This window comes from Anser anser (genome assembly GCF_964211835.1).
Source record: "Anser anser genome assembly, chromosome: 11".
Classification (NCBI taxonomy): Eukaryota; Metazoa; Chordata; class Aves; order Anseriformes; family Anatidae; genus Anser; species Anser anser.
The window spans coordinates 23811085-23834097 of NC_139732.1; the positions used below are offsets into that span (position 1 = coordinate 23811085).

At 43.5% G+C, this 23013-nt stretch overlaps 1 protein-coding gene across 9 annotated transcripts in view; it reads left to right on the forward strand.

Annotated features, from left to right (window-relative positions):
- Nucleotides 1-23013, forward strand: part of ZFHX3 (zinc finger homeobox 3) — a 623242-nt gene that overhangs the window by 361413 nt on the left and 238816 nt on the right. For all 9 annotated transcript variants that reach the window (XM_083851816.1, XM_083851809.1, XM_083851814.1 and 6 more), the window contains one exon: nt 2635-2748. The gene's annotated coding sequence lies outside the window, so the exon portion shown is untranslated. The remainder of the gene's footprint in view (nt 1-2634; nt 2749-23013) is intronic.

Sequence of the window (23013 nt, forward strand, 5' to 3'; positions counted from 1 at the left end):
TTTGGAGGACAATTCCCAAAGGTGGGAGGTGTTTGCTCCCCATTCTGCCAGAAGTGAGGGGGATTTTTCCCATGTGTGGCAGAGCCTTCAGGAAAAGAAATATTTCTTTCATCTAATCTGTCAGAGGACAGAGTAATGTATTCTCCTGTAACTAATCTGGTAGCAGCAGTAGGACTGTTGTCTCATCTCCACTACCACTGTTGAGACTGGGGGAATCTATCCTCAAAGTATCTGCCAAAGTCCAAGTAATTAATCCTGTTATATGGCCAAAATGAGAAGCCTGAGCTTTCTGTTTCTCTGCTCTTCCTCTAAGGATTCCCTGAGGATGGAGGATGCTATTCTATGAGCAGAAAAATTATATGCAGACTTAGAACTTAACCTTTCCTCTCCCACTAGTCCACATGCTGCCAGTATCGAGTGTTTTCCCAAGTCAAGCCCTTTACTCAAGCAAGTAAAGCATTCCCCGTTAGTTAAAATCAGTTTTCTCTTTAGCCAGGGGTGTGCACTTGCATTTTATCACCCCGTCGCTGATTTCTGTGAGTTTTTTGAGGAACTCTTCTCTGTTAGTTTTAAATTTGACTTTCCTGAAAAACTGCGTGTGTTAACTGTGTTATCTCTGTGTCACTTCGCTATCTCCTCTCTCTGGATTATTTACGAGTATGCTGGAGCAGTGCAGAATCTTCTGCTCCCCTCCCTTGCTAACATTTTGTTTGTACCCTTTTTCCCCTATCTTTTTATCAGGAATTCACAGGAAGATTAATCCCTTGTGCTCCGTGACAGTTTAGTTTCCTTAAGAATCTTTAGCGAGGGATGTCCTAGCAAAGCTTTTAGAAAAGCTGATTCCACTGTATCAGACCAAATCACCCGCATTAGCGGGGCTGTTGCCTCTGTCGGACAACTTGGATTTATACAGACGAATCTTCCCTTGGCCTTGTGACTCCTCCCACAACACCGTGCTCACTCATGGCTACCAATTCAGATCTGTCTTACTGTTTTCTACCATTTTGCCCGTTCTGAAATTTTGACTTTCTGGTCTATAATTCCCATGATCACTCCCAAAGTTCATTTGAAGGATTTGTCACCTTCCAATTCTCAGGAAGGAAGGAAGCAGAAGGAAAGAAGGAAAGAAAGTTCTGCAATTTCACATTTGAGCTCTTTTAAAACTCCTGAGGAAGTCCTGTCTGCTTCTGGTGATTTGTTACTCTGGTATATGAACCTTCCTGACCTCCTCCATAGCGAACATCAGTGCAAAGAATTAATTTAATTTTGCTGCTGTGTCCTTATCTTTCTTAATTCCTCCCTTTACGCCTTGATTATCTATCAGCTGTTCTGGGTGACTGACAGGCTTCCTGCTTTTGTGTTTGTAAAGTTTTTATTAGTTCTCATAACTCTAACAATTGTTCTTCAGGATCTGTTTTGGCTCTGCCTTATCATGGTTTTACTTGATTTCACTTGTTAGATTTATGCCCTTTTCCATTTTCATTGTTTGGAAACAACTTCCATTTTTCTGAAGGTATCTTTTATTTCAAAAAGCTTCCTTCTTCTGTTGTTTATGTTTAGCCCAAGCCTCGAATCAGAGCCATCTTCACTTTTCACTTGCAGTGCCTCGGACACATCCACGCCCCATGGTTGTGCCGCTGTGCACCACTCGCTTCCAGTCAGGGTGAGACAGAGGCAGCACCAGCAGCACACTCCTGCCCTGGCTTTGCAGGCTGGCAGGTTGCAATCTCTGCTGCAGACCGATCCCATAATGATACGAACATCAGCTGGCTTGGCTTTCAGTCTCTATCCCATGCTAGAGTTCTGCATGCTTTCTCTCCCTTCTGTCCAAGTGGTTAAACAAGACTCTGAAAGAAAGAAAATGGTAAAATGCATTCAAATGTAGAAGGTAGACAGAAGAGTAAAAAATAGAGAAGAGGGAAACCGGGTGTCTGAAACTCCCATTTGTAAGTCCACAGCAACTGCAGAGGTGTGAGTGCAACAAGAACAGCGGGGAAATGGAAGAGGTCCCCTCGCTGCGGTCTCTTGCCTTAGGCTGCAGCAGCACGTCCCACCTTCTGTGCTGCCATCCCTCCAGGTGCCTGAACTGTGCGCTGCAAGTCGTTCTTTCTTTTGGGAAGGTGAAGGCTTGTCCTGAATCCAGTTGTTTCTCCTAACTCTTAATTGTATTTGTTTTCATTCCTTATGCATCTACTCCCTTGCTTGTTAGCAGTGCTGAGCTATAGTGGTGAAAACAAAAAAATGAGACCACAGAACTCCTCTCTTTGCTGACAGACAAGTCAGAGTGAGGCCTTGGTACAGGTAAACTTGCAGGTTTTCCATTGGCACAGCCACATATGTGTAGCTGATGCAATTGTTCATATATTAAGCCAGGCAGCTGGGAAGTGCACTGAAAAGTGCACGGGAAAGTGCAGCTCTCTTGCAAAATGTACCGATCATATAAATGTGCTGTAGGTCAACTTGCCGTCACAGGAGAGGTAGAACAATAAGGACTGTCGAGTGAATTTGAGCCAAACACAAATAAAAAAAAAATACATTATTTACTCTATGCTATGAACAAACTTGTGGTTATTTTGGTGTGTTATTCCAAAGTCTTCAGTATTCCTTATGTGCTTCATATTCTTTCCTTTGCAGGCGCTGATCTGGAGAATTTGTACCAGCTTTTTCCAGTCTGAATAGGAACCATCACTCCATCTCCACTCACTGGTGCTGGATCTTGCTACATTATCTTCACATTTCCATACTGAGGTAGGAAGATCTTCTATGACCTAATTTTCTTAAGCCTTGGAGAAGTGATTTTTGTGTTGGTGGCCCTCCTGGGATGCGTAATATAAATAACATGGATTAAAAGAGATGTGATTACATGTAATACAACCATGCTGGTCTCAAACAAAGATTTTAGAGTTCTTTGTGTCATTTATCCTCTGCCGTTCTGGTAAGCAGCAATATTTGCTTGCTCTTTCTTCTAATGGCTGTATGTTGTGGGGTTTTTTGTTGTTGTTTTTTGTTTTGTTTTGTTTTTATAAATGCCATCTGCTTGAATTATTTCTTAGCACCCGACTTGTTGGATTGTAATCTTACCTCCTCTTATTTTCCATGTTGTAAGATGAATGAAAAGGTGTTTTCTGAACAAGACCATCCACAGCACATTGGTTTTTTTTGGATGTCTTCAAGCTGATACCCTGTCAAGTTATAGCTCTATGTGGGCTTGCGAGTAACCATAGGGACTACGCTATTTAATTATTTATCTTGGCCATAACTGTTAGTTTCTATCATTAAAGAACAGGCCAAATGATTAGTATCCTTGACTTAATCTTCTTAGTAAGAAAGCTGTCCCTTGAATTTCTGCTATAATCAAACAGTCATAAGGAAAAATGAGGAAAATAAGACTTCTGGCCTGTTTCATATTGCTTGTGAATTGTTGAAAATAAATCATATTCAGATGGTCTGTTTCAAGTCTTAAATATTCAGTTTTCCAAAATTATGGTAAATGATGTGCTGGCAGAAAAAACGTGGTGAAAAAACAACCTTCTCTTCTGACTAGTCTTGATGAGTCTCTCGACCTTCTCCATTAGATTTGGCATTGAAAAAGTACCCGTTGTCCAAATGTAGTAATTTCATTCAAAATTATTTTTTTGTGTAACTAGAATTCACTGAGTCACTGTAAAGTACCTGTTTTTAATTTATCTGTATATCTTGAGTCAGAGAGTCATTCATAAAATCTGGGATACCCTGTAATATCAAAGTATCTTTGTGTAATACTGATAGCAATAGCAACATTAATGGTTGGTTTCATGAAATACTTATCAGTATCCTCTATCTAGATTAAAAAATGGAAGGTGTAAGTTTGGATCTAGATTCTTTCCTTATTTACTTTTTTTTTTTATCCTTTGAGGAAGATTTCTCTCTTGCTTTCTTCATACGATTCTATCTGAAGTATTTTGTTTACAACGTAAGTGCACACTTCAATTTCTTGAGAATCATCAGGCTTATAAATTAAATGGAAACCTTGGGAAGTTCTGTGATGTGCAAAGACATTCATTTTCTTTGCATTCTTAAGATCTCAGAAGATCCCAAGTAAAGCGCCTACTTTGTCCTATTTAGACAGGAAACTTTTCAAGTGTTTGTATCCTTTGTGTGTGGTGTATGATGGTCTTCAAATGTTGTAAACTGAATCCAAAGATTTGAGTGAGGAATATTAACACTGAAAACCCACCTTCCCCAAGCTTGAACTAATATTCTCGACTTTGATCTGAGAATGAGAGAGAAAGATTGATGAATCAGAGAAAGAACAGAAAAGCAGGCAGAAGGTACGAGATGGAAGAGAAAGAAAGATAAAAAGAGGCTGAAATGGAGAAATTTTGAAACATTTCAGGAAGATTACAGTGTGGGGTTGTTTGTGCCTTTTTCACGCTATTATGTCTTGACTAGTTTTGCCGTATTGTAAATATAATACTAGAACATACTAGGTAACTTTGTGGGTGGTTGGCTGGGGCATCTCAGTTTAACTGCAGGGTTTGATTCTATTGAAGCAACATCTGTAAATACATATGGTGAAAAACAAGCCAGCCATAAAGGGTTAGTAGGGAAATACTTCACTGCAAGTGGAAGTAAGTCAGAAGACCGTTTAATCTACAGTATGTGGGTATGCACAAACAGTGTTAAGCAAGCAGGTAGCTGTGTCCATGTTATTACTGGCAATCACAATATTATGTCTAATTTATTTGTAGGACAAACGTGTAGAAAGTGTATAGCTGCTGGAAATCAGGGTGCATATCCATTTTCACTGTATCCACTATTCTTCAGCTTTTTCTTAATTTTTAGAAACTTCCATTTTTAAGATGTGGTTTTCCTCCTGAGATGAGGTTTCAGTTTGAGCAAAACTGTGCAGTCTGTCAGGATGATAACAATGTAGTATTACAAATTCCTTTTACTAAGAAATATTTCTGAGCTACACTAACACCTACCAGTTAGGCTGAAGTTAGGCAAGGTGAAAGCCTTAAGAGAAAAAAAGTATTTCCAGTTGTCCGGGTGAAAATTGGCTTTCGTTTAGCTGAAGTTTAACGTTTAAAAATTGTAGCACTGGCACAAGCAAGTACAATTTTATTTTGCCAAAGGGTAGGATATTTTAAGAGTGAACTGCCTCACGAAGAGGCCCGAATTCCTAACCATCTTCAGAAAGGAAAATCAGTAATTTTAGTTCTGTGAAGACCAAGCCATATCTGAGTAGAGCAAGGCTCCGTTACCTTCACTTGTAAAAAGGAACTTCTGCATGTTGTTCTCATTCTTCCTCTGGATCTAAGATACACTTGGTTTTTAAACTGAAGGCTTTGATTTCAACCTAGAGTGGTGAGAAAAATACCATCGTTCACATTGCTGCTGTATTTGTCATAGATTTTATTATATTAAATTATTGTAATTACTTTTTTATTGGGTACTTGTTCTTCGGTAAGTGCTAAGAAAGTGGAGAAAGTAGGACCGCTGCTGTATTTCTGCATACAACGGGACATGTGTTAGTAATGCTCGTGGTTTCTGACACCGATGGGCTGCACCCCTCTGTATCACCTCCTGTTCCAGCAAACAAGTAGGATCAGATCCTGATTTCAAAGATTCCCTGTGCAGGAGAAAAGCTTGATTGGAATATTCTGTTTTCCAGGGCACGACCTCAGCCCGCTGCAGTTTCTCTCAGATCCTGCACTCTAAATACACCGTATTTGCCGTGACATCACTGCAATTGCACTTAGAGTGCTTGTTGTGGAAGCATCCAGGGAAAATCACAGTGCACATAGCATCCCCCCGCCTGGCAAAGGAAAGGTGGTACTTGGGAGTTTGATTCACCTCGGCTGGGCTGGTTTGCTTTGTGACCATGGCAACTGCTACATCCAGAGAAATTCATGCTTCCATATCAGAGGGCAAACAACATTTGCGCTGCAGCTTTCTCTTTGAGTGAGACAGTTTTATTTTGCAATCAGGCAGTGAAGCACATGCTCTGAATTGCAGGTTTTACTGACAGCAAGAAAAAGGTTGTGGAAAATCCATGTTTGTTTCCAGGGTTGGCAGGTACTGCCTAAAGTTTCTTCTGTTCTTTGGGCAGATAAGAAACATCCTTAATTACTGATGAACATCCCAAATAAGATATTGCTCCCCAAAGCCATATCCTTTCTATTTGCTAATATTTTTCCAGGTTTGTTCTTCAGTTTGTCTTGATCTTCTGGCATAAGACTATAGCATGCTTTTAGTAAGTTTCCTATATTTTATTTCAATACTGAAAATAGAATGGGAACGTACTTGTAGCTCATCATCTGAGTGATGTGCTGGCACATATGACAGAGTTCTCATATGATTTCCCAAAACACTTTTCTTTTTTTTTCTTTTTTGAACTGACACAGAGGCTCAGAAGCTTCTGGGAAAATAGGATTTTATTCTAGTGGCTCCAAAACTCTCTAGTCCCACATCGTAAGTAGTACAGCAGTAGTGAGTAGCAAGCAGCAAACATTTTATCACTATTTGCAGTGTTTGCAATTAAAAGATTGATTACAAGGATTTGTTGTAGTCAAGGATAAATTTTGAAGATTTTTAATGGTTTCAGTGTGTTTGTCTAATTGTCAAGGCAGATGAAATTATATTGAGTAAAATCATGTCCTTAACATGTATAAAATTAGACAGGTTTCCTTAAACATTAGCTGATTCTCTTGTTGTTTTCCTTACTGGAAGATACAGGCATATGGCAGGTAATGAGAGGTTTTCTTCCAATTTCTCCAACAGATAGAATCTTTAATTTGTCTGTCTTCAAAACATTTAAGCTGTGGGCTCTTGACTGGTGTAAATCAGCATGACTCCACTGAAATTAGTGGAGATACCTCATTAGACACACACAACCTAAGAGGCTTTGCACATATCATCCAGTCTGCACTAAGAATACGGGAAAAAAGGGATCTGAAATACATTCTTCTTTCTCCCTGCTAACATTCCTGCTTCCCCAAAGTATGCATTACCCAGGTTTTCAGAGCCCAGACAGTTCTTGTGACATTGGCACATTTTCAGTGATGCTGTATTCAGGTTCCTGCCATTAGATGTGAGCAGCAGGGAGAATGTCCCTGGGCCGTGCATTCTGTGTCCCTATTTCCGATCATCTAGAGTTAGAGAGAAACAAGCCTCAAACTTATGGACACTCAAACTACCCGAGGATCTTTGGGGTTGATCACATACTCCTCCTTTCCACATTCATATTCACTTAAAAATCCTGTTGACATATGCCTCTGTGATATTTAAAGCACCCACACACCATTAAAAATAAATCACGCAGTAGAGATTATTTCAAAATTTCCCTTATTTGATAGATTCTGGTAAAAAGGCCATGCTTGGATTAAATCTTTTTATTCTGCACAACCATTGACAGTTTAACATCTGTAAAGCAGTTTTAAAAAAACTAATCCTCCAGACAAAGGCACTTGAACAGACGGGTGCTCGGCCTGCACCCCGCAGTGCCGCCAGGCTGGCCGTGCCCTGCCCTGAGCCCTGGGGCAGGGGCTGCCCCAGCTGGGCGGCTCACAAAATTTTCAAAATGGGAGGAATGATCTGAGTGATTTAAATGATTTTAAAAGTTTATGTTTACAGGCACCGAAGCTTTTTTCCAATTAAAGTTCATATAACAGCAGTAGTAGTAATTATGACATTAAGAGTGGCCAGAGCAGGAATAATTAAGATTTCTCTTTTTGGCCAGTTGCTGGCATTTCTTTGAGTCTCTGTAAAGATAAAGCTACAACATCCTTATGCAGACTATCAGCATTGTAGCAACTGTCTCATTTGAGCCTTGGCACTGGAAAGGACACTGCGTGTGTCTGGGCATTTTCCAGGCTGCGGGATTTTCTTCTCTTCTGATCTTAGCGTTGCAAGACCCCTCCTTTCAGCCTGAACACCATTTAAATAGATCATGTGTTTTCATTACAGGTTTTTGCATCTCTACCTTTCATTCTTGCTGATGAATTTAGAGGGTCTGATTGGAAAATAAAAGCTAAATGCAAACATAGACTGCGATCTGACAAAGGACACGGTTAAAGCTCTGGCAGGCTCTGCCGCACTGGCGGTAGAGAGGAGATGGCCATTTGCTGATTGCCTGGGGTTGACATGACTTGGTTAGTATGCTAATCTAGTCTTCTGCATTTAGCATTCAGATCAGGTCTGCGCAGAGCACGGCGCCGGGAAGGGGTGGCTGCCTGGCAGCACCGACCGCGCTCTGCAGCGATTGCATGAATACCCAAACCTTGCGTCTGCTGCTGCCATGCGCTCTCCCCCTCTTGCACACCCTCTCCCCTCTCCTCCCCTCCCGCCCTCCCTGGTGCACACACACGTACATACCATCCGAAAAGCTTCCTGCAAATGCTGAAAAATATGAAATGTGGAAAAGTCATGTATGATTGGCTCATTTCTCTGCCTCCGTGTCCCCAAAGAATCCCACTTTAATAGACCATGTGTTTCTGCTGCTGGAGAAGCCCAGAATTTAATGTGCCAAAATTCAGCAATAATGAAGCAAGACGGAGTTTAACATCCAAAACAAAGAGATGGCATTATTGTAGCTCACTTACAACATAACAGTCACAAGGAGGTTTAAAATTCCCTCTATCCTCTCTCCCCACCCAACCTCATCCCAAGAGAAAACAAACATTTATTAAAATCCATTCGTTTAGGACAGCAGTCAGATGCCCAGGTGGGAAGGAAAGCTTGCTCCCGTTATTCCAGATAATTGTCACTTTTCCTGTGCGCTTGGAGGCAGGGAGGTGCAATCCCCCACCTGGAGTAAGGGGTTCCCAATTTCCAGAATTAAGGAAGGAATTGATTCCGGAGTCATTTCACATGATCAGGTCCAGCAGATCCTGCAGCCACAGGAGAACTTAATTCCTCGAGCTCCCTTTTCTTTGTTTTTGTAATGTCACAGCAGTTCTGGAGAGGCATATGGAGAATCATCAGCTTCTGCTTGCATTCAGAGGATTTCAGAAGTTGCATTTTCAGAGACCACATCAGATGTTGGTAAAAATGAGTCTCCATCCGACAAATAAGCAGACAAAGCTGTTTAACCTCTGAATTGTAGCACAGCTCCATAGTTCTGTCTTCTGTTGTTTCATGCTCTAAGCAAACTGCTTCTTGCAGTTCTCCCTCCTGGTGCCAAGCACGTATTCCAGCTGCAGCTCAGCAGCACGGGGAAATTCCTTCCAAGTCCCCGGCAGAACAGTCGGCGCTTTCTCCGGAGCTGCAGGCTTGATTGTCCTTGATTATTTTATTTCTTTGGCTCTGATCCAAGATGTTTCCTGTCATCATTTCAGTGTCTTTTCTCATAATCCCTTTTCTAAACATCATCAACAATTAACTGATTCTCTCATATCTACAAACACATGCACACACACGCAGGCGCGCATGCACACACACTCCACTGAGTCTCATCAGTGTCTTTTTTGCCTTTAAGTATAAGAAATTACAGCTTCTCATTAGCTGAAGAGCATGTTTTGAAAGGCTTTGTGTTTACTCACTTTGCAAGTGATGCTGGCGCTTTTAATTATTCTCCTTTTGCATATCATAAGAGAGCAGAGAGCTGCTCCAGCCAGCCCGGACGAGACGCATTCCCAGGAAGGCAGGAGGAAGGAATCGTGTTTTACCTCACTGCTGCTGCTTTCTTCCTCTTCTGTCAGCCAGCCAAGGAATCCCCCCAATGCTCTTACGTAGCAGATACCAAAACTGTGAGTCACTTTTCGCTCCCAGAGCAATAAGTCCACCGCATCTGCGTGCATTAACGGCAAGCACAAGGCTGGGAATTTCTCCAGGCTGCCAGCATGCCCCGGCACCAGTTTTCCAGTGGTGACTTTGTTTTTTCTGCTCTTGCTTTCTCTCCTCAGCTCCCTTGATTCTTCATTCTTCTTTATGCCTTCCCCATTTTCTTTCTTCCTTCCTCTCCATCCGTCTCCGTTGCTGGCAGCGGTAAGCCCAGAAAGATCTGGGTCCCTCTCGTCTTCTGTGGATTTTTTTTATGTGTAACTGCAGCAGCCTTTGGCTGCTCACTCTGCCAGGTTGGATCACCAAAGACACACGACTCGCTCACAATGAATAATCAATACAGATATTGATCTGCGGAAAATGTTTGTAAATTCCTGAAAGGGGAATCAGGAACGCGGGACAGGGAGGCTTGTGGGGGACGACAGGGTGTTTCGGGCAGCGGCTGCAGGCAGAGCTGGGTCCGGAGCCCGTGTCCTGCCGCCTCCGAGGTGACGGGTGCTGGAATGCGTGCGCGGGCGGGCGGGCGTGGGGGCTTCTGTATTTTCATTTCTCTACAGCTGCTTCCTCCGAAGAATCAGGAGGCGAGCAGCTGAGAGGCCCCGCCAGTGCCATGCCTTGGCTGCGGTCCAGCACTGTTTTGTTTCCATCATCACACGCCACTTTTGAATTTGCATAAATACAAGGGTTATTTTCTGTTGTGTCTCCCGTAAGGTTTAAAAAGATGGAGAAGTATTTATGTGAGGAGGGATTGCTGTCTCTAGTCATCACTTTCAGAATTTGCTTTCAAACCCATATGTTTGAAAGAGAGGGAGGTAGAAAGGAAAATAAAGGGCAATAAGAAGGACATGGAGAAGACTGAAAAGGTGCTTAAACATGGAAGAGCTTTAGAATGCAAAATGTGTTCTCCAGCAGGAGCCTACGAGCGCTGCAGTGTGCCAGCACGGGTACCGAGTCAGGTCCGACCCCTCCGGCGGGGGCTCTGCCCCTTCTCCCTGTGAGTGGGTGCAGGCTGGCCGGGAGGCGGTGAGGAGCGATCGGGGAGCCCGAGGCTCCCGCAGAGCTGCAGTCGGGTCCCAGGAGCAGCCTGGCCCCTGGCCCCTTCCTCGCAGCCGCCTCCCGCTGCCCCTGTGCCGGCCTGCGCAGCATGCGGAGCGCGTAGCAGGTGGCACCGGCCCACCCTGCTCGTGGCGTTGCTAGCCCTACCCCTGCCTGCAGGCAGCTACTTCTCTCGTGGCATTTCCCTGTGTTTCTTCCATCTCCATCCCTCTGGCTTTCTGTCTTTCTAGGGAAAGGCGCCTACTGAAGGCGTTGAGGTACGCAGTATTGGGGCCACTGAGTATTCAGCCCCCTCTGTAACGGTAGTGGCCGGCAGTGCAGACCCCAGGGACACCGACGGGTGCCTGCTCGAGTCCCTCGGGTTGCCACCCCCAACAAGCCGGGTGCCTGCTTCAGGGGAACCTGTGGTGCCAGCTGCCAAAAGCAGCGAGCGGGGCCACTCCGACAGCCCGCAGCCTCCCCAGGCGTGCACGCAGGGCCTGCGCCCCCCGGCGCCCCCCGTGCCACAGGTCGTGTCCCTCTGGCTGCCCCCAAGCCGCAGTGCCGGGGCCGCGCACGGTGACCTCTGCGATAGCGATCGCAGGCGAGACCTCGGCGCGAGGAGCCCATTCGGCGCCTCCTTCCTGAGAGCAGCTGCTCGCTTTATCAGCCCGCGCCAGCCGCGGGGAGGCTGATCTTGCTCATTCTCTCTCCAGCTTCTGATTAGCTCCTGCAATCCAATTAGCAGAGGCATTTATATCACAAGGGGCTGAGGTGCCTCTGCTCATCACAGCAGCTCAGAGCCAGTCATAAATTCTACCGACACTACATCTTTGCTGTGACATGGATTAATTACGGCTCTGGGCCTCCAAGAGCAGGTTTGCAGAGGAAGGTGCGCACAAATGTAGGAATTTAGAGGAGGCACCGCAGGACGGGCCTCCTGGCGTGGCACCGGCCGAGGGCACCCGCGGGTGGCCCGGCGAGGGCCTGGGAGCCAGGCGGGCGGCACGAGCACTCGATTATCTGAGCGAAGCAGGCAGAGGTTGGCTGGGGCACGTTACGAATTCTGCCCCCATGACCACGATGAGAAATTCTTCAGAATGTTTCTTTGTATGCGGCAGTGCAGATGCTGAAAGTGAAGCTAGGAGGGCCATAACGAAATTGTATTTTCCCACTTGAGATGTTGCAGGCCGTAGCCAGCGGCACGGGGAGGCCCTGCGCCTTCAGGAGGGTTCAGCCTGGCAGAAACGGGTGCTTGCTCACAGGGGAACGTCCTCGTTCTCTTTGGTTTTCCCAGGAGCCTCTTCATGTAGCATGCACCTTTTTTGATACTACTGCTCCAGAAATAGTCGTTTTTTGGTATCCTGGTTCAGTACTTTTGACTTGGACTCCCTCAGGCTGCTGTGCCAGTCTCACGGGAGGTGGCGTTTTCTGAAGTGGTGCAAGAGCAGGTTGGACACAGGCCGTAAAACATCCAGGAGAATGGAAGGCAATGCCTACCATTGTCTGTTTTCACAGCTCTTTGTGGCTCCTTTAAGCTCTGACACCTATCTGTGTTTCCCTGGCTCTGTCACCTGACTTCGCTTGTGTATCAGCTACTCATCCAGCTACCTGAACGCTTACCCATTTATGAAGTCTACTTAGCTGTTAATTTGGATATGTATTGATCACAGCCTGATGACCTGTGAGACTGTACAGGGATCTGATCTGTTGGTTTTTTTCCCAGTCTTACAACAGTTTAACAGTTCATCCAAGTTATCTGTCCATCACTCAGTTCTTAATTTATGCATCAGTCGGTGCCATCATATCTGTTGGATTTTTTGGTTTGTTTGTTTCTATGCATTTATACTCTTACCTATTACTGTACTATGATTACTTCAGAAATCCATAAAACTTCCTTTTAAGTGCATCAGTAAAGAGGAATTTTAAAGAAATAAGGATGCATATTAAACTTAGTGTCACGTCAGCTCCATTTGATCTGCTGACAGATCTTCTGTGCAAGCAAATATAGGTCCTGCTGATAGAAGGTTGTCTTGTTTGTTGTTTTGTTTTGTTTTTAACTGGGTGAAGGTAGGTTTAGCCAAAATAGAGCGTTGTGAATGAAACAGTTGCTCTTCTAGTAAAAGGAAATGTTTTCTAATCTTTCAAAGCAAAAAATATTTTTACTCTTGTATAATAACAAATCTTGCATTTACTGACCAAGTCAGACAAAAGACCTCGTTAACTCAGCTGGCATCTCCAAGTACCAATGGCTGCAGCCCGGTGCTAGACAAATTCAGACAGGAAATAAATTGTGCGTTTATAAGAGAAGGGGTAATTAGCCAACCCACTAATGCACCTCACAGATTCAGCTGAGGTCCTTATATTAAGACTTACTATTTTTGTTATATATAATTTGTTTTTGAAAAAAAAGCTGCAACAGCAGTTTCATTTCTAAATTTTGGGATGAAATCATTAGACCGTAAGATCACAGCATTCCCACTGACCCTAAACTCAGTAAGTCTGTAATTCTCAAACAGAGTTGAATTTGGTCCCATTTCAGATTTCCTTGGCTTTTGTCATTTTTGAATCACACTCCCAATGTGTCATCACTTTGGTAAGATTGCTATTGCTAAATGTTTATTTTCCTAAGGTCAGAGCAGACTTTTCATTACGTTACTGTGCAATTTGACTTCTAATACGGCTTTCTTCTCTGTTTTAGTTGACCATAAATTTATGCTGGTATGATTTCTTTTTAGCAAAACTCTGACAGAGTCTTCCTGCCCGGTCAGAGTAAAATGGCAAAATAACCTCCTCCTAGAGTAACTTTTTTGTAGCTATTTTCTTTATTGAAGCTGGCATATCTTCTTCCTTCTTCCCCTCACTAATTGTCATTTAAACAAAGCTGATGAAACACATCTATACAAACACTTTCTACATTTTTTCCAGACCTACTTGAAACAGATCAAGTGTTTTATTTTATTCCTCTGTGTTGTCTATTTTAATATTTTTGTTTCAAGTTTGCTTTTTGTTGCAACTTTTCATGTAATTTGTCACATTGCCCTATATGTTCTATGACTAAATGAGCAATTTAACTGCACGCGTTGAAAACAGTGAAGAGCATTGCAGCACTTTTTAACAACTTTGATGCTTTTTTAATGGAAAGAGAAGATTTAAAAACAATACATGAGTGATATCAAAGTAGAATCTTCATAAATTCTGTTTAAAAGAAAAAAAAAATTGGTTTTAGCCTAATTTGAGATCAAAGAATACCATAAGTGTTCTGTGAAGTGGGAGTTCTCTTTTTTGGCCAGTTTTACATTTTGCACCTCCTGCCTGGTTAGATGCTTCCTTTAACACCTCCTTGCTGTCATGTGGGCAGCCCTCCCTCAGCCAAAGATGAAGTCCTCTGCATGGCGCTGGTGCAAAAATGTAAAAACAACCTTGTTGGGCCAGACAGCAGATCTCGCTAAGGCACTTTATTATTATTTTTCTGGATGAGTTTACTGAATGTTCTGAGACAAGCCCATGCTTGAAAAGAAGCATGGAAAGCACTTAATTTTAAGAGAGATTTTATGCAGTGAAATTGAAAACATTCACCCCGTTTCTACTCCTTCGGATGCCTCAGTCACCAAGAGGCGATTCTCAAAGCTTGCTGAGAAATTCCAGCAGAGGAGCATTGTGCTGCCCAGTGACTACCGAGAATCGGTACAGACAGGGCGTCAGGAGGCAGGCATGTAGCGGAGCAAATTCTTCCAGAGTGCTGTGAGGTTTTGTCCCTGCCTTCATGCATGAACTATCAAGTGAGGAAGAAGTTATTTGAAGCTAAAGCTCTTTAAATTCTGTTTTCTATGGAAGAGCTCATTTCAGCTGCCATGCAGTGGCTTACCCAGGCTGGCGCTGGTAGTGGGGTAGCCTGCTGTAGGTCGATTTAGCTCCACCCGCACCGGGTGGCTCACCCTGTGATGGGATTCGTGGCCTGGCTGCTCTGTGAGGAGAACAAGCAAACGCCAGCGTGGCTTCAGAGATGAGGAAACCTTTCTTCTGTTGCTCGCTGTTCCACTATGTTTTCACCTGTGTTGCATTGCTTTATATCCTTCTCATGAGAAACTTCATGCTCTCGGCCTTAAAAAGACAAAACTTGGCTAATTTCCCCTCTGTTTAATGTCATTCCGGTATCAGCCTCCCACTGCTGTTTCCTAGATTTCAGTCCAGAAAAGCACTCTCCAGACTTCGCGTTGTCAGCACCCATCTGGTGTGAAGATGTAAAATCTGTATCACTCTTCAGTTTGTCTCCAGCGCCTGAGGGAGGTGGAACTTGACCTACATCTCAATTTGCTATCATGTTGCTTAGTCAGTAAAGAAAGGGTTCTCTTTCTTGATAGGTGACTTTATTCTTTTATAAAATTGTCCTGCATGAATTCTTCTTGAAAATTACAGTTTAGAGGGAGTATTGTCAAAAATTCTGTCTCTCTCTCTACTTTATTATCCCCTCATTTTTTTTGTCATTTAACTCCAATTATGGGATGCTAAGTGCTTTTGGAAATTTCATTGTTAATATCTTCTTACAGTGCTATTAACGTAAATCAACGTTAATAGTGTCCCAGCAAGTGTAAAAGCAATCAAAAATTCAGTACTCACGAATCATTCTGTAATTTCAGCATAAAATGTTAATAGAAATAAAATCCAATACCATAAAATATCGGCAAATTCAACTTTAAATACATGTGATGAATGACTTTACCATTCTGCAGCATCCCATGGACTTCTGCAGCGTGAAACCTTTTACTGGTGAAGGTCTATCCATACAACTCCCTTCTTCGTCTCCTTCCCAGTACGCCTCGTGCATGGGATTATACTTCTCCGGAACTTAAAACTCCATCTTCGCTTACAATGAAGTGGCATCTGTATCCAGGTTTTTAGTGGTAATCAGCAGGATTACTAGGAACCTGTTAAGTTATCAACTAATAGAAACTTGCTGCTTTTTTACTGTGATCTTGAAGAGATTCAGCTGCATTACATTTTATCGATATTGAGATTTTCTTTCAGGCAAATCTTTTAAATCAGAATTTAGATTGTGAAGACCCATCAGTTACTTAGAGGAAGCAGTTAACAGAATGGTATAGATTCATCAAGAAATACAACTGTTGGCCTGAAATTTCAAATTAAAATTAACATTAAAAAGAAAAAAAATCCCCAAAATGATACGTGAATGATTGTTAGGCGTTCAACCTTTAATTTATTACCCAGACAATCTGGGATCTTTTTATATATTTATTTATTTATTTTATTCACTTGCTTAAGTAGGTCTGTGTACTTTTAAAACACATTTAAGAATCCTTTGCTGATAGGGCTACAGGCAATGCAGGGTTAGTCTCGAGTTGCCACGTTGCTAGTTACGGAGCACATACAAGTCTGAGATTTCTGTGATCACAGAAGAAAAAAACTACAGTGAGATACCTATAAAAAGAGTTTATTTGAGAAAAGATCTCCTGGTCAATATGTAGATACCTTTTCAGCCCTTATTAGCTTACTTCCCCATTATCTCCGTGTAATGTCCATGTCACCAGTTTTTGGATTGGTCTCTTTCTGCTCTCCTGGATTTCTTTCTTCTTTCTCCTCTCATTTCCTGTGTGATTCCTTACCTGTAGATTCCTACAGTATAGCCATACAGTAGGGTTTTATAGGTCCTTTAAAGTCTGTGTGGGTTTTCTATGATATTTATAAAATACTTACAATGTTAGGAAAGTTAAGGTATCTCTAGGTATCTCATAAAGGATGTCAGCTGCTAAAGTGTTCTGTCATCACTGTCTTTGTGCCCGTCCCCACAAGCATCAGACACAAGTTTGGAATATTTCAGTTATTCCAGTTTGAATACATGGGGCCCTGAACAGTTAAGGTATATGCCTAAGAGTTCAGGCTGTCTCAGGTTTTGGATCCTCATAGTTTTGTTTTGTTTTGTTTTTAATCCAGAATTTATTTAAAAAATGTACTATAATAAAGCAAAACTGATTTTGTGTAATTACTCTAATTCTTGTGAGACAACAGAATTATCAAAATCATTGATGACTTGGACATTTATGGTCATTACATTTCCGTAAACAAATGACCAGCATGTCAGCTAACGCAGAAATCATTCAGGCCATGCAAAACTAACTAAAATTGCTGTGTCTGTGCAGCTGGCACAAGAGGCCTGGGTATTGGTGCTGTGCCTCAGTGCCGCATGTCTGCTCGCACGACGTGTCTGTGCCCAGCAGTGCCAGCTTTCATGCCCCATGCCCCAGCGAGCTGAAACACAAAGCAGCTGAGCCAGAGGAGGGGCTGTTATGCCCTTGTAGTTCATAACATACTTTAGTTGTGTTTGCTATGCAGAACAATGTTAAACAAAGCAAAACCATCTGGAAATAATTCCCTTAGACATCTGCAGCAAGCTGCCACCAGCAGGCAGGAGCTGGCCCGAGCTCTGTCCCATCGGCCAGGCAGCACCGGGCTCGAGCACTGTGAGTTCGGTGGGCAGTTACGAGTTTGGTTATCGCACCTGGCTTCAGCAAAATCATTTTCAGCACCTGAAATAACACGTAACCTAGTCTGTAAATGCTTGGTGTTATTTATTGCTGCGTTTCATATGACATTTTTCTTTTTGAAATATATCTTTGAAACCAAAGGCTTTTTTTTGCTGGCATAGCTATATGATTTTTCTTTGAATTCAGTGGACATTGGATCAGCCCTTAAAGTGGGGAAGCTGTAGTTAGGATTAATGGCTTGAAACCTGCAAAAGCACTTTCGTTGGGGTTTCATTTTAAAATCTTCCTGAGATCTAGGTTCTTAAGACCCTGGGTTAAAACTTCTAACATCTCCTTTGGTTCCTCTTCCCCTTTTTCTTGTCTTCTTATAAAATGGAAAGTTACTCATCCGGGTAATTTTCAGAGTGAAACTGCCAGTGGAGTCCCACTGGGATAAGCACAGTCAGGAACAACGAGCGTAAGATCCTGCTGTGCATTTTACTGTGCCAGGACTTCAGCATTGCGTGGCTTCTAATGGAGTGATACTACCTATCTTGTCATTCCGTTTTCCAGAGTAACTCAGACTTTGTCCTTGCCATGTGTCAATGGTCTAGGCTTAAGTTACTGCTTCTGCACCTGCTTGCTGCAGATTCTGATCTCCTCCTCAGTTGTTGAAGACTGTAGTATCATAAGAATAGCAAGAGAAAAACAGTAGTATGTTCAACCACCTTTTTCAGAGACGCAGTTACAGTTCAATGACTTCAGCTAAGTTTCAGTGGTGAGGGATCGTTCCACATCGAACAAAACCTACCAGCAAGGCCTCGCTGAGGTGTTGGAAACCCCCAGCTTCGCCATTAAGTGGCAGAAACTTCATTCCACAGCGGAGGCACTGCAGAGAGACAGTCTCTGTAGATAGATGTCCAAGGTGCCAAATCCTGTTCTCTGTTTTATGGGAATCTCAGATTCTTCATTTCTCCGGACTAGAACAAAGAACAGAGGCTTGCCAACAACTTTTACATTTGTATTCATTAAAATGGAGAGTCGGGGAGAACCCTGCAAAAATAATATTTACAAGTTATTTAAGAAGAAAAATTCACAATATTCAGTGAAATAATATGTATTTAATATCAGAACAGGAAAATACAAATGTGTGAAGAGGAAGAACACAGTTCTGACAGTAGTTCAGCAGTGCGGTCCTCTGCCTTAGACCTGCCCCAAACCAAGGCTGGCATGTTCCGTTGGAAGGGATGATCCTTGCGGAAATACCAAAGCCAGAGAGAAGGTCTTAGCATTAATAGTTGCATTTCTTTGGGGTCTCATCCTGTGCTACCTCCTCTGACAAAACTACCGTGATGACTCAGAGAAAAGCCCCGGGAGATCCAAATAAGTGTTAACTATTAAGATTGCACATACTTAATGTGTGTTTGTGAGGAACTGAATTCTTGCAGTCAAAATGCAGATCTGTGAACTCTTTCTAGCAGCATGTTGAGAAAAATGGTATTTTTTTCCAAATATTTCACTGTTTTCCAGTCTGCTTTTGTGTCTTGTTAATAATTGAAGGCTTTAAGTGGTGTTCAACTTTTACTTTTAAAAATTCTCCATGCCCCTTCAGGCTCTCGGAGTGGAAGAGCTGTGAAATTCCTTTGTCAGAAGTAACCATGAAGTGGGATGGAAAGCCTCAGGACCGAACCACAGCTGCGTGAAGCGCTGTGCTGGGAGGTGCAGGATGTGGCCCAGGGCTGGACCCCTCCCGGGGGGCACGGCGCGCTCGCTGCGTCCCTCCATAAACAAGAAGGCGCATCGCGGCTTTAAGCACAGGAGATCACCATATTACAAGGAAGCAAAAGAAACAATCTTTAATCCTTTCAAAGCCCAATAATATTATGTATATTGACTGAAGCCCTACGGAGTGGGCCTGACAGGGCTTTTTCATTACTGCAGTTCGTTGTAGCCTAGCTACCTTTGAAAAGTAACCAATATCGAGAGCCACTTGACATTTGCAAAGGATTATGGGTGTCCTCTCTATCTCTTCTCAAGTTCCCAAATTTACAATGGTCTTAATTTAAAAGTTAAGCCGAGGGATCAGTTGCTTAGTCTGGTGCTGGGCTGCCCTTTAAAAAAGGAAAAAAGAGCGTATACGTGTGCCTGCGCGGAGGGTGGAAAGGTGGGTAATAAACCTCGTGCGCTGACGTGACCTGGCTTCAGCCTTTGGATCCGATTGGTGGTGTTTAATTGTGCAAAAGGTATCTACGGCAGAATCAGAGGGAGAGAAGTGGACAGTTTCATTCCTGCAGGTGTAGCTAAAGTGCACGGAGCAGCAGCAGCTGGTAATGAGTTGGTGAAAATGAAAAAGGGACATAAGTAGCTTCTTTAGCAAATCCCCTGGAAATGACATGGAGCCTCTGGGATCGATAGGATCGATCCATCCAGAGGCTGCAGGCTCCTCATCCAACTGCCAGCCTCTCTCAGCACAAGGAAAACCCTAATGGTATTATCAGCAAAACTCACAGAAAAGCTACAGGGGGAAACGGCCGCCTGCGGGGAGCCCCCGGGCGCAGCGTGGCTGCAGCGAGCGGCACGCGGGCAGCGCGACCTTCCGCGCTCACCCGGCGGTGCGGGTGCCTGCTACGGAGGCCTCGGCCTGGTCACGGCCCCGAGTAAGGCGACCGCTCACCACGGGAGCGAGCGGCGAGTCGGGCAGCCTGCAGCGCCTCGGTGCCTGTCTCCCAGCACACCCAGCTCCGCTTGTCCCACTGGAGCAGAAGGTTCCCTTGGGGGTGCCAACGACTTCCTGGAGCTGGAGCTGGGGCTCCTCAGCAGCAGCCCCACCCCAGGCCTCGCTGGTCCCCCCAGCAGCTCCGGCAGGGACGAGAAGCCCCTGGGACACCGGAGCGGTGCCGGGGGGGCTGCGCGCCACCCACAGCTGCCTGCCAGCTGCCCATGTGGTTCGGGTTCATGCCTCGCATGCGGTGCAGCTGTGGAATTTGGGCTTGCGTCTGCCTTCCCAGGAGGCAGGGGAGCGGGACCCAGCCAGCCGCGCACGTGCTGAAGGAGCGGAGCTGTGGAGGGGAAGGAGGCGCCGGGCGTGCGGAGGGTTTCTGACAAGCTGTTGGCCTTCCTCCCGTCGTGTATGCGCTGTCATCAGCTCTGTTGTGATTACGATTTGATCTATAACACTTTATGAGGCTTGTGTAATTAGTTTCATGTTCTTAATCTGTAGCATCAACTGAACTTTTTAATTCAGTGTTTCTGGTTAGGCTCTAAATTGCCTCCTCATATAGGAAGCATTTCAGCACTCAAGTTAATAATCAGTTGTGCAGCTAAGTCTTTTCTGTCTTGAAGCGAAGCGATCCTCAAAACCGTGCTGCTGTACCTTCTCGTGAATTCTTTAGAAACGTGGTGAGAATGCTTTTACTCCGGGAAAAGCGACCTTAAACCTCGCAGTCCACACGTAAGCTTAAGGGGCCTTTCCTTGAAGAACTCAAAATTTCTTTGTTCACCTTTCTGTAATTGTATTGGAAAAACGGAGCAATCGATTTGTTTTATTACATTTGTCCCAGAAAGTGTGCGTGCGAAATTCACGGATCCTATAGCATCAGATGGCTCCGTGTGATTATTTCCATGCGCGGGGTGCGTGGTGTGTGAGAAGGCTGAGGGGGGGCTCCAGGAAACCAGTGCTGGCGGACAGGCTCGCCCAGGCTGTGGGATGGCATGGCGCGGGTCACCCACCGCCTGCGGGGCTGTCGTCATCTTTAGAAAGTCTGCTTTGGGTCCGTGGCTGCAGTTTGGGTCCTGCACTAGGTACAACTCGGAACAAAGACAGTGAACTGTTTGGACATTTATTGGCTTTTGTTTGTGGCTTATGCTCTACAAACCATGATCATTTGAATCTTTAAGAAACAGTATTAAAACTAAACTCTTCTAGGAGTTGTATTGATGTAGCTATGTGCTTTACATACGCACTCTAAGAAACAGATGTAAGAATATTTATTTTATCTACTGGAAAGTTTGCCAGCTTGTGAAACTCCCTGATTCTCAGGAGCTACAAGCATCGCTGCTTCCACAGAATCAATTAAACTAACATCAGCTTAGTATTTCTGAATAACAGATCTTAGAGGACTTATACTTGTTCGTATATGACCTTTGTAGCAAGATCATAAATTTTGAAATACAAGGGTTGAGGAATATTAAATAAATAGGGATAGATAAGCCACTTCAAATTCATGAACTATTTAAATGAACATGCGGTGCTAAAAAATATGCTGTTTGAAACATTTCAGTAATTTCGGATGTATTTTTCTTTCTCTTCATAATGAGCTACATTGATAGATTCTCATAAACAATATTGACAACCGAAACATTTACTGTTTTGCAGGGTTTAGGATATCCCACCTAGATGTACTTACTAACATAGCCATTTCTTTTCATTTTGGTGATTGTCTAATGTGATTGTCCTTTAGAAAATGATGAGACCCTGTCAACAAAGTCAGTGTTGCTGGATTGTTAACACAGGAGAACCTCACTGACAGTAGCTCGCGGCACGCTCCCTGCAGGCGGCAGGCTGGGCTTTGGGTGTGAGGAGTCGCAGGGGTGTATGGAAGGGCAACCTGGCAAGGAGGGAGGCAGGTGTCGGTCAGAAACCTTCTGGGACTCCTCACAAGACATGCCTAAACTAACGCACTCCCACCAAGGGTTCCATGTCTGACAAATCTCATGAAAAGTGTTACAGTGGAAAATTTCCAACTGATGTTGCAGCTGTGTTCAGCTCCAGTTTGGAACTGTGCACCAGGTATGGGTACGGCTCATGCTAACGAGAGATAAAGATTGGTAATAAAAAGACCATTGGTTTTTGACAAGATCGTTCCATAGCAATAAAAATGACGACAATATATAGATATTGTAATCTTTCTGAGTGTATGAAAATTCAAGAACCTCTCATGATAAGTGCTTAATTTGGAAAACATGTTGGTGACAAACATAGTTGTTATGGCAATCCCAGATCAGAGAGAGAGCAGCTGTGGCAGACTTTAAACGTTTAATGCAGGTCCTAGGATTCATGGGTTCAATGCTGAGATGTCTTCTCCTGCTCATGCTGTAGCAACCATGGCTGGCTGGATGTGTTTCACAAAGGTAATACTGGCAGCTAAGTCACATTGCCGGATTTTGTACCAGGGTGGTCATTTTCTGCTGTACCACTCACTTCTTCGTCTATAGACAGTTAATGATTTAGATGTAGCAACACGATTCTAAAACTTGCAGGATGTTTGAGGCTTTAGTTGAAATTTATTTCTACAAATTAGTATGGGCTTTAGCCTTCAGGCAGAGAAGTTCAATTCTACATTTATTGTGAAAGTGTAAAAATACATCCTAGGTGGTCATAAGTGGATACAAATCTCTGTGCACACTATCAGGTAATACCAGATAAGTTTTTTCCTATATGAAACTTGCAAGTACACAACAAATCTAAATCTAATAATTAGCAGGACTTCTTTTTAAAAAGAGTCATAACCCTATCATTTTCTCCTCCTTCTGTTAATTTCTGCTCACAGTGCGGTCAATTGCATTGCTTTCATAATGTTATCTCCATTATCCATTTTGTCAAAAAAGTCTGCCAGCTTTTGGACAACTCTTGACACAGTGTGCAGTGCTTTTCTAAGCTGAGTTGAAACCGTGTTCTGTATGCTACAGGTTATTAGGGTTAGCAGAAAGAATGTGCATTTATTTACTGAAG